At 35.3% G+C, this 12,017-nt stretch overlaps 1 non-coding gene across 1 annotated transcript; it reads left to right on the top strand.

The window, feature by feature from the left end:
* The first annotated feature begins 2,653 nt into the window (after positions 1-2,653).
* Positions 2,654-2,758, top strand: LOC112578311. Its single transcript, XR_003102603.2, has one exon. It is a non-coding gene; the product is annotated as a U6 spliceosomal RNA (small nuclear RNA).
* The last annotated feature ends 9,259 nt before the right edge of the window (positions 2,759-12,017 follow it).

Raw genomic sequence — 12,017 nt, 5'->3', positions numbered from 1 at the left:
GCAACTTCACTTTCACTTTATAGTCAGGAAAAGGAAGAACAAAGAACATCAGTTCTTGGAATAGAGGAATGAGGCAAATATTGTCTAATACCCTAGTGAATATTTTAGATTCTTCTAGTCTTATTGACCGTATTCTTTGAAATGGAGTCAGTGGGACTAGGGTATCCATCAAGTTTGATTTGTATTGTTTTCTCCTACTTCACATCCTCACATCCTTTCTACCTAATCTTTACTCCAGCCATTGCTGAGACAAGCAGATTGATGCAGATGTAAACTAAAAGCACATTGCCACATTAAAATCATTCTTTCTTATTTTCTTGTCCTGGATTTTTTAACTCTATGGCAGGGAAACTTGTATGAATCTACTTTGTACTTATCAATACAAATGCTCATTGAAACCGTAAGGCACTGAATACCCTAATAGGACAACTCTTATTCAATGGGAGGTAAGAGCTGATGATAAATATTTCCCTTTTTTGTTCTTTTTGTGGGCAGTTCTGAGAATCCATATGTAAATTTCCCTAGAAGGTCCCAGGTGCATTGAGTACCATTTTTCACAGTGGAGAACAGCTTTAGGGCTCATTTTTCTGTTGACTTTTCTCCTTCATAGTTTCATTTCCTTTTTTCCCCACTTCTGGTCCATAGGAATATTCCCTGGAATAAACTATCACACACAAACTTTGCCTCTGCCTGTTTTGTTTTTTTTTTTTTTCCAGGCTAAAATAACTACTCTACTGTGTTCCAGAAAATCTTGATTTATAAATGTTAAAACAAACAAAACCCTTGCTGAATTTTCAATCTTGTGGAAAGATAGACAATAAACAAATAAGGATGTAGGAACATCATATATAAGATATTAATAATAAAGAAAAATAAATCAGTTTAAGGTACAGATAGTGTTGTTATTGGAAAGAACTTTTATTTATTTTTCTTTTTTTATATATATTTTATTTTATTTTTTAACTTTACAATATTGTATTGGTTTTGCCATATATCAACATGAATCCACCACAGGTATACACGTGTTCCCCAACCTGAACCCTCCTCCCTCCTCCCTCCCCATACCATCCCTCTAGGTAATCCCAGTGCACCAGCCCCAAGCATCCAGTATCAAGCATCGAACCTGGAATGGCGACTCATTTCATATATGATATTATACATGACTCAATGCCATTCTCCCAAATCATCCCACCCTCGCCCTCTCCCACAAAGTCCAGAAGACTGTTCTATACATCAGTGTCTCTTTTGCTATCTCATATACAGGGTTATTGTTACCATCTTTCTAAATTCCATATATATGCGTTAGTATACTGTATTGGTGTTTTTCTTTCTGGCTTACTTCACTCTGTATAATAGGCTCCAGTTTCATACACCTCATTAGAACTGATTCAAATGTATTCTTTTTAATGGCTGAGTAATACTCCATTGTGTATATGTACCACAGCTTTCTTATCCATTCATCTGCTGATGGACATCTAGGTTGCTTCCATGTCCTGGCTATTATAAACAGTGCTGCAATGAACACTGGGGTACATGTGTCTCTTTCCCTTCTGGTTTCCTCAGTGTGTATGCCCAGCAGTGGGATTGCTGGGTCATAAGGCAGTTCTAGTTCCAATTTTTTAAGGCATCTCCACAGTGTTCTCCATAGTGGCTGTACTAGTTTGCATTCCCACCAACAATGCAAGAGGGTTCCCTTTTCTCCACACCCTCTCCAGCATTTATTGCTTGTAGACTTTTGGATTGGAGCCATTCTGACTGGTGTGAAATGGTACCTCATTGTGGATTTGATTTGCATTTCTCTGATAATGAGTGATGTTGAGCATCTTTTCATGTGTTTGTTAGCCATTTGTATGTCTTCTTTGGAGAAATGCCTATTTAGTCCTTTGGCCCATTTTTTGATTGGGTCATTTATGTGTCTGGAATTGAGCTGTAGGAGTTGCTTGTATATTTTTGAGATTAGTTGTTTGTCAGTTGCTTCATTGCTATTATTTTCTCCCATTCTGAAGGCTGTCTTTTCACCTTGCTTATAGTTTCCTTTTTGTGCAGAAGCTTTTAAGTTTAATTAGGTCTCATTTGTTTATTTTTGCTTTTATTTCCAATATTCTGGGAGGTGGGTCATTAAATGTTCGTATAATTCACAAATTTAAAGTGCATGATTCAATGTGTGTGTGTGTGTGTGTGTGTAATATATTCACAACATTGTGCAACCATAATCCAATTTTGGAATATTTTTATTCCCCTTAAGAGAAAAGTTGTGCCCTTTAGCTGTCACTTCTCCATTGCCTCTCAACTCTCCAACTTTAAACAATCAATAATCTACTTTCTCTGTCTGGACACTGCCTATTCTGGACACTTCATATAGATTGAGTCATATAATATTTTATCTTTTGTAACTGATTTCTTTCACTTTTCAGGATAAGCCATATCATGGCATACAGTTGTTCTTTTATTTTTTTAATTGGCAAATAAAATTTCTTTGTGTGATTATATTACATATAATATATGTATGGATATTACATATCTACTCATCAATTGATAGAAATTTTGATTGATTCAATGTTTTGGCTACTATAAACAAAACTGTTGTGAACATTCATGTGTAAATATTCATGTACATGTATCATTCTATTTCTTTTATAAAAAGTGCTTAGCTGTGCTCGCTTCGGCAGCACATATACTAAAATTAGAATGATACAGAGAAGATTAGCATGGCCCCTGCGCAAATGACATGCAAATTCATGAAGCGTTCCATCGATGCACGATACTGGATGCTTGGGACTGGTGCACTGGGACGACCCAGAGGGATGGTATGGGGAGGGAGGAGGGAGGAGGATTCAGGATGGGGAACACATGTATACCTGTGACAGATTCATTTTGATATATGGCAAAACCAATACAATATTGTAAAGTTAAAAAATAAAATAAAAAAATAGATTAAAAAAAATAAAAGTGCTTAGTTGCTCAGTCATGTTCGAATCTTTGCAACCCCATGGACTGTAACCTGCCAGGCTTCTCTGTTCATGGGATTCTCCAGGTAAGAATACTGGGGTGGGTAGCCATTCCCTTTTCCATTTACCAACTGAGCGACCAGGTAAACCCTATTTCTTGTGTATAAACATGTTAAATAAAAATTGCACCTGATGCAGTTAAACAGGCAAGGAAGATTTTAATCAAGATTACTGCAAAAGAGGAGATATTCAACTCAATTTTACTGAAACAAAAGATGATGATTTAACAAAAGACAAATATACACATTTAAATAGAGGGGTGAGCTAACGGAAAAGTATTAGAGGACATTGTGGAGGAAGATGGTCAATGTGATTTAGCCATTAGTGTTTCATGACTGCCTCTTATGAAACTAAGACTCTTATTGTCCCACAAGGACTGGGAGATAGGGACAACTATCTTCTTAGATTTCTATATTTCACAGGAATGGATCCCACCTCCTTGAGAAAGATATTCCTGAGTTCTAAAACTGGCCAGGCCTGGTAGATGATTTGTATTGCAAAAGGACAGAAAAATTCTGCAATTAAGAATTTTCTAAAATAAATGCCCTAAGAAAGGGTCAGTGGGCTGTTGTTAGGAAGTAGCCACCAACAGTTCATAAAAGATACAAATTACTCCATATCCTCACCAGTGGTTGTGATCCTGTCTTTATTATTATTATTATGGACATCCCAGTGGATATGAAGTGGTATCTATTGTGGTTTTGATTTTCATTTTTATAAAGACTAATAATATTGTTTTTATATGCTTATTCAGTTCAGTTCAGATCAGTCACTCAGTCGTGTCCAAATCTTTGCGACCCATGAATCGCAGCATGCCAGTCCTCCCTGTTCAGCACCAACTCCCGGAGTTCACCCAAACTCATGTGCATCGAGTCGGTGATGCCATCCAGCCATCTCATCCTCTGTCATCCCCTTCTCCTGCCCCTAATCCCTCCCAGCATCAGAGTCTTTTCCAATGAGTCAACTCTTCGTATGAGGTGGCCAAAGTATTTGAGTTTCAGCTTCAACATCAGTCTTTCCAATGAACACCCAGGACTGATCTCCTTTAGGATGGACTGGTTGGATCTCCTTGCAGTCCAAGTGACTCACAAGAGTCTTCTCCAACACCACAGTTCAAAAGGATCAATTCTTCAGCGCTCAGCTTTCTTCACAGCTTATTGGTCATTCATAAATCCTCTTTCAAGAAATATCCATTCATATCCATTGTATATTTCTCAGCTGTATTGTTTCTCTTTGTCACTGAGTATTTCCCCTTTTTATTAATGATTGTAAGATTCAGTATGATTTAATTCTGTTAACATATATTCCAGATAATGGGGATGACAGGTGAAAATAATAGATCCTTTCACATTTCCAAACATTTCCAATTTATTTTGTCCTCTGTAGACATGGAAAAGGATGAAATCACAAATAATTATATATTTCCTCCTGTAAAAGCAGTGGTATAACATTTTTACTGGAATTAAATCAGATGAAATAAAATAATTTATACTATTTTATTAAAACTGAATTTATTTAAAATAACTAAAAGCACTTGTTATCCTGAGTTGTTAACATATCACGTTGGACCTAGAAATCAGTCTTCTCTCATCATTTTTGAAATGATGCCCAGGTTTATTTGGTTTCAGTTTGACTTTAGTAACTGACTCTCAGATTGCTCCAGTCTCTACAGGCAAGACCTGGCCCATTCCTCCTTCTGCCTGCTCCTAAAATCAGTACCCTCATCTCGTCCTTGGCCAGGCCAATGGAGAGGAAAGTGAACACAAGGTATGCATATATTAGATAGAAGCACTGAGGAAAGAAAGGGCACAGTCTCCTGAGTGACAAAACAATTGCAGAATGGGGAAGAGCATTGAAATAAAAGGATTTTTTTTCCTTCTTCTTCTTATTTAATGTGGACAGTTTCATTGTCAGCTTTTATGATCTTAAGAGCATACAGACATCATCAAAAAACAATACACATTGCATAAATAGTGTTCACATTTTGAATTAATGAAAATGTAAGTGGTCTTTATTTTTAATAGTTTTTCCCTACCTTCCATTTGACTTTACAGTTTCCTTTGGTTAAGTGCTGTGAGTGGGGGAGGGGGTTGGGGGAGGGGAAGGGGGGAAAATTCAGATAAATTTACACATCCTCACTAATTTCTGTTTGAATTGTTAGAGACCCTATCTCTAGGATCTCTTTGCTTCCATGCTGGGAATATTTTGGGACATTTATTGAAGAATGCCTTAATAAGGGCACTCTCCCTCAGGGAAATTATAGAGATAAGTAAGCACAAAAAAATACCTTACAGATGATTTATGAGATTAAAAAAAAATTTGAATAATAGAATTTTTTACAAGATAAAACCCAGAATGAAAATAAGTTACTTGCATTAAAATAAAAGATATGATGATATTATAGACTTTTTGTGATCACAAAAACCCACTCCTGGCCAATGCTTAATATATATTAAAAAAGAAAAAAAACAGCAAAATTTGGCTTCATATGTGACTGGTTAGCTTAGTTTGCTAAAATATGATATTAAACAGACTTGTTTAATTAAATTACAGTCATGTAATTTGACTTTTATAACTTCCAAAATTATCAACTTAAACCATTGCATTGTAAAAATGAGAAAACTGATGTTTATAAAGGTCAAGTAAATTTTCAAAGAAGGGACTTATAATTAGTGGCCTCTCACACATAAATTCTGTTATTTTCTCTTTTTCAGAGTTATTACATAAAGTTATTTTTTCTATCCTTTTCTATAGCACATACATTTTGTATCTCATGTATTTTCATGTCATTTATATACCAGACACCATAGTTCATGTAATACATTCATGATTTCAAGTTGAATATTTCAAAATGAGCATTTGTATTTCACTTTCATTTTATAGTTGAAGAAACTGAGACTCAGAGGAGCTATGCAGATTTCCAAAGATCCCAGTTAGTAAGTGGCCTATAGGATTCTATCAACCAAATCTATATTCATTTTAGCAGATAGCAATGACTCTCTAGATTTACCTCTGCTAAAAATCAAACCATATAAGAAGGTAAATTAGCAAAAATCCTGCTTCATTTTAATAAAGATTGATGTTGTTGCTCTAAAATTGATATGTTATAGGATTATGTAAGTAGACCAAAACAAAGAATCACAATCAGACCATAAACACAACCATAATTCTTGGAGACAAGTTTAGTGCCGTATGGTATTTTATAAGCCCTCAGTAGAATTATGAAGGTAAATAGATAATATATATATAAATAGTATTATATATGTATGTGTACATGCATGCTTAGTCACTTAGTCTTGTTGCAACCCTATGGATTGTAGCCTAACAGGCTCTTCTGTTGTGGGATTCTCAGACAAGAATACTGGAATGGGTAGCCATTCCTTTCTCCAGGGGATCTTGCTGACCCAGGGATTAAACCCAGACTCCAGTTCAATTTCTGAGTTGGGAAGTTTCCCTGGAGAGAGAATAGGCTACCCACTCAAGTATCCTTGGGCATCCCTGGTGGCTCAGATGGTTAAGAATCTGCCCGCAATGCAGAAGATCTGGGTTCCATCCCTGGATTGGGAAGGTCCCCTGGAGGAAGGCTTGGCAACCCACTCCAGTATTCTTGCCTGGAGAATTCCCAGGGACTGAAGAGCCTGACGGGCTTCAGTACATGTAGTCGCAAAGAGTCAGACACAGCTGAACAACTAAGCACAGCATATGTGTATGTATATATAGAGAGAGTATAAAGTAGAAAGTATATAGACTTTCACTTCACATCATGATGATTATCAGAAATTGAAATTACCCTCCCATTTTAAACAGTTAGAAACTAGAAAGCTGTATGAAACAATGGTTCAGTTATTGGATAACTGCTATTTCCCTGAGACAAGAAAAACAAATGAAATAAACTCGGCAACTCAACGGCTTAGGTTCTGGAGGTTGTTTCCCAGCAAAAACAGAGAGAGCAGCAAGTCATACTAACCTCAGAAGTCTCAGTGGGTGGAGAAAAAAAAAAAAGATCACAGTTTGGATAAACTAAGTTGCCCATAATTTGTGGGACAGACTACTAGAGTAAAGGGAGCCACGTATACACACCTGCACAGTTAGAGTAAAAGAGAGAACTAGAGGGAGAATTGACAATGTGAGACTGCATTAGAGACCTGAAGAATTGTCCCCTTAAGTTTTAAACTGTTAATTATGCATAACCAAGAAGTGACTAGACAAATGGGAAGAAAAAGAAAAAAATCCCCAGAACATAATAGACCAAATAATTGCTTGAGTTCATACAGGGATAGGTATAATTTTTGTTCCCTCGAATTAGAATTGAAAGACCATATAATATACAGGATATCTGACAGAATTCTCAAAATATCTCCTTATATAAGGAGATAAATTATCACTTGACTAAAGAGTGCTCTGGGTTTACCTTAACCAAATAGAAACACAAAACTTAAAAGGATCTGAGTCCCAATACAGGCATACCTCAGAGATATTAGGGATTTGGTTGCAGACCATCTAATAAAGTGAGTCACAACGATTTATTGACTTCCCAGTGCATATAATAGTTATATTTACACTATGCTGAAGTCTGTTAGGGATTCCCCAATGGCTCAGAGGGTAAAGCATCTGCTCGCAGTGTGGGAGACCTGGTTCAATCCCTGGATCAGGAAGATCCCCTGGAGAAGGAAATGGCAACACACTCCAGTAATCTTGCCTAGAAAATTCCATGGATGGAGGAGCCTGGTGGGCTACAGTCCATGGGTCACAAAGAGTCAGATATGACTGAGCAAGAAGTCTGTTAAGTCTGCAATAGCATTATTTCTAAGAAAAAATATTCATAGCTTAATTTAAAAATGCTTTATTTTTAAACAAAGTATTAGGCATCATCTGACAATGCAGGGTTGGTACAGATCTTTGATTTGTAAACTCAAATTTATCTGTGAAGTGCAATAAAACAAAGCACGATAAAGTGAGGTATGCCTGTTACTCAATTGCATATGGAAACAAAGTATACAAAACTAGCTAAAGAAACAGTACAATCCAAAAACTAGCAGTGTAAAATTCAAAACTTACAGCATATAATTGAAAATTATTAGGCAAGCAGAGAAGTAGAAAATTATGATCAATAATCAGGGAAAAATCTAATATAGACAAATCCATAAGTAAATATTTACTGATAACCTTCTAAACCAAGTAATTTTTAGAACAGTGTTAAACACTAAAAATAGAATGAGTAGATTAGTATATTGTCTTAGAGTATGGTTAAGTTAATTCTACTGTGAAAGAATGCATTTTATAATTATTATTAATATAAAAATATTTTTATGTTCTAGAGTAACATCAGCTATAAAAATATAAGCATATGGGAAAGACTAAATAATAAAAAAACTATAAACTAGGCTACAAAATAAGAAAATGTTTAAAATATTGAAATGTTTTATATTATTAGAACTATAAAGATATGTGTACACAGTTAAGCTACTAGTTGGAGTGAATAACAATACTTTATTTCAAGAAAATATTATAAGTGCAATTGTTCTTAAGGTGAGTTAAGCAATACTCAAATAAAAATCCTTAGTAATATTCATTGGCTTTGAAATAGTAATTTCAATTCTAAGAATTATCTTGAAAAAATAATGTACAAATGGACTATTATTTAGAATAGTAAAATTTGAAAGCAACATAACATATTATTAAGTGACTAGCTATATTCATTTCATCAAGTCATCTAATGAAGTAATATGCAGATAGTCTTAAAACATAGCTAAAAATATGAGAAAATCTGATATCAAGTAAAATAAGTTAATTAAATTTCAAAAATATTATATTTTTATTGATGTTCTTATATTTTTACAAAAACAGCTGTATTTTAAAACCTAAATCAAAAAAAAAAAAAAACCTATATCAGCTTATTTCTTTCTTGTGTTAAGAATGGTTTTGTAATTGAGGATGGTGGTATAATCACAAGTAATTTTCATAATAGCTTTATATTTATCTGTGGTTACTTTCTATAGTTAGTACTGTCATATTTATAGTGTTTATGTAGTTTTTCAAGCAGCGACATAGTCAGTCAATAAGTTCAAAAGTATAACTAAATGATAGAGGTTGGAGCTGATTCTTGGTTGTGGTAATGAATACCATAAATTGGTATTTGGTTGTGGTAATAAATACTAACTGATTGTGATTTGTTAGGTTACCAATGAGATAACTTTGATTATTGCCTTTTGAAAGTGGTAGCACTATCTTGCCTAATTTCTGAAAAAATTCAACTAACTTAAGGACCTAGGGAAATAATTCTTATTATTCATCCTTCAACTTGTCATGACAAAAATTTTATCTATCTATCTATCTATCATATTCTACCTTGGCAAGAGAAAGTATTAGAAGAAGATCAAGAATTTTCTGGTTTTCCTTCCAAGGTCACTCATTTTACAGCTTTTGACTAGAAAACTCTCCTCCCTGTGCTGTTACTGTGAAATGCTACCTCACCTATTGATCTTCTAGACTGTTGCTCTTTTTCACTAGACATCAATAATTGCTGTTTGTTATTCTATCTGCATGTCTTAAGTAGCTGAGTTTTTACCACTTGGAATAAAACCTTAGATATACAAAAGCATAATTTCTTTTTTCTAATAATATAGATCTTTTAAAGTATGATCTAAACTGCAAAATAGGACATTATGCATTCTGTTAATATTTGACAAAGAGAATGCCACAGTTTAAAGTGTCACAGTCAATATTCATACAGAGAATTACCAGGAAAAGATAAATGTGATGCAGGTTTCTTTTTATTATGTATCTTAGGTGGCCATTTCAAAGCCTCATTTTCATTTATTAGAAAAAGATGACTGGAACTTGTTCCATTTATTAGAAAAAGTTTAGAAATAGAAAAATTTCAATGTATTAGAAAAAGATGCCTGGAATATGGAACCTAGTGGCATAGTAAAAGGCAGAGACATTATTTTGCCAACAAAAATCCATCTACTCAAAGCTATGGTTTTTCCAGTAGCTATGTATGGATGTGAGCTGGCCCATAAAGAAAGCCAAGTGCCAAAGAACTGATGCTTTTGAACTGTGGTTATGGAGAAGACTCTTGAGAATTCCTTGGACTGCAAGGATATCAAACCAGTCAAGCCTAAAGGAAATCAGTCCTGAATATTCATTGGAAGGACTGATACTGAAGCTAAAACTCCAATCCTTTGGCCACCTGATGCAGACTGTCTCATTGGAAAAGACCCTGATGCAAACTGTCTCATTGGAAAAGACCCTCATTGGGAAAGATTGAAGGCAGGAAGAGAAGGGGATGATGGAAGATGAGATGGTGAATGGTATCACCAGTTGGATGGACATGAGTTTGAGTAAGCCCTGGGAGTTGTTGGACAGGGAAGCCTGGCATGCTACAGTCCATGGGGTTGTAAAGACTCAGACATGACTGAACAAATGAACTTAATTGATGCAAGATGGTTTCTTTTTTTTTTTTTTTTTAGTTGACCAGTTCAAAGCTTCATTTTCATTTATTAGAAAAAGATGCCTACAACTTTTAGGAAACTCATTTTTGACTGCATAGGTGGTCAGTGGCACAGGAAGTACTAGAACCTTGATGATGCATCTTAAACCAGACTTCCTTCCGCTGCATAAAAATTCTACATTGTGAGAAAAAGAAATATTTGGCTGAGACTATAGTTTCATGTTAAAAATGAAGAGACTGAAGAAAAATTGATGAAAGCCACACGATAGTGGAAACTATCCTTACAAATAGCTGAGAAAAGAAGAGAAGCTAAAGGCAAGGGAGAAAAGGAAACATATACCCATCTGAATGCAGAGTCCCAAAAATAGTATGGAGAGATTTAAAAACAAACAAACAAACAAAAAACTTCCTAAATGATCAATGCAAAGAAATAGAGGAAAACAATAAAATGGGAAAGACTAGAGATCTCTTCAAGAAAATTAGAGATACCAAGGGAACATTTCATGCAAAAAGGGGTACAATAAAAGGACAGAAATGGTCTGGATCTCACTGGAGGAGATTTTTTTTTTTAAAGGTGGCAAGAATACACAGAACTATACAAAAAAGGTCTTAATGACCCAGATAACCACAATGGTGTGATCACCCACCTAGAGCCAGACATCCTGGAATGCAAAGTCAAGTGGGCCTTAGGAAGCTTCACGACGAACAAAGCTAGTGGAGGTGATGGAATTCCAGCTGAGCTATTTCAAGTCATAAAAGATGATGCTGTTAAAGTGCTACACTCAATATGCCAGCAAATTTGGAAAACTCAGCAGTGGCCACAGGACTGGAAAAGGTGTTTTCGTTTCAATCCCAAAGAAAGGCAATGCCAAGGAATGTTCAAACTACAGCAATTGCACTCATGTCACATACTAGCAAAGTAATACTCAAAGAGGGATGGTACAGGGAGGGAGGAGGGAGGGGGGTTCAGGATGGGGAACACGTATATACCTATGGTGGATTCATGTTGATGTATGTCAAAACCGATACAAGATTGTAAAATAATTAACCTCCAATTAAAATAAATATTTATATTAAAAAAAAATTCTCCAAGTTAGACTTCAACAATATGTGAACCATGAACTTCCAGATGTTCAAGCTGGAGTTAGAAAAGGCAGAGGAGACAAAGATCAAACTGGCAACATCCACTGGATTATTGAAAAAGCAAGAGAGTTCCAGAAAAACATTTACTTCTGCTTTATTGACTATGGAAAAACCTAGGACAGGATAGATCACATCAAACTGGAAAATTCAAGAGATGGGAATACCAGACCACCTTACCTGCATCCTGAGAAATCTGTATTCAAGTCAAGAAGCAACAGTTAGAACTGGACATGGAACAACAGAATGGTTCCAAATCGGGAAAGGAGTATGTCAAGGTTGTATTGTGTCACCCTGCTTATTTAATTTGAATGCAGAGTACATTATGCAAAATGCCAGGCTGGATGAAGCACAAGCTGGAATCAAGATTGCTGGGAAAATATCAATAATCTCAGGTATGCATATGACACCACCCT

The sequence above is a fragment of the Bubalus bubalis genome, chromosome 12, assembly GCF_019923935.1.
Source record: "Bubalus bubalis isolate 160015118507 breed Murrah chromosome 12, NDDB_SH_1, whole genome shotgun sequence".
Classification (NCBI taxonomy): domain Eukaryota; kingdom Metazoa; phylum Chordata; class Mammalia; order Artiodactyla; family Bovidae; genus Bubalus; species Bubalus bubalis.
The sequence above is the reverse complement of the archived record's forward strand: the minus strand, read 5'-3'. Positions and strand labels throughout refer to the sequence as shown.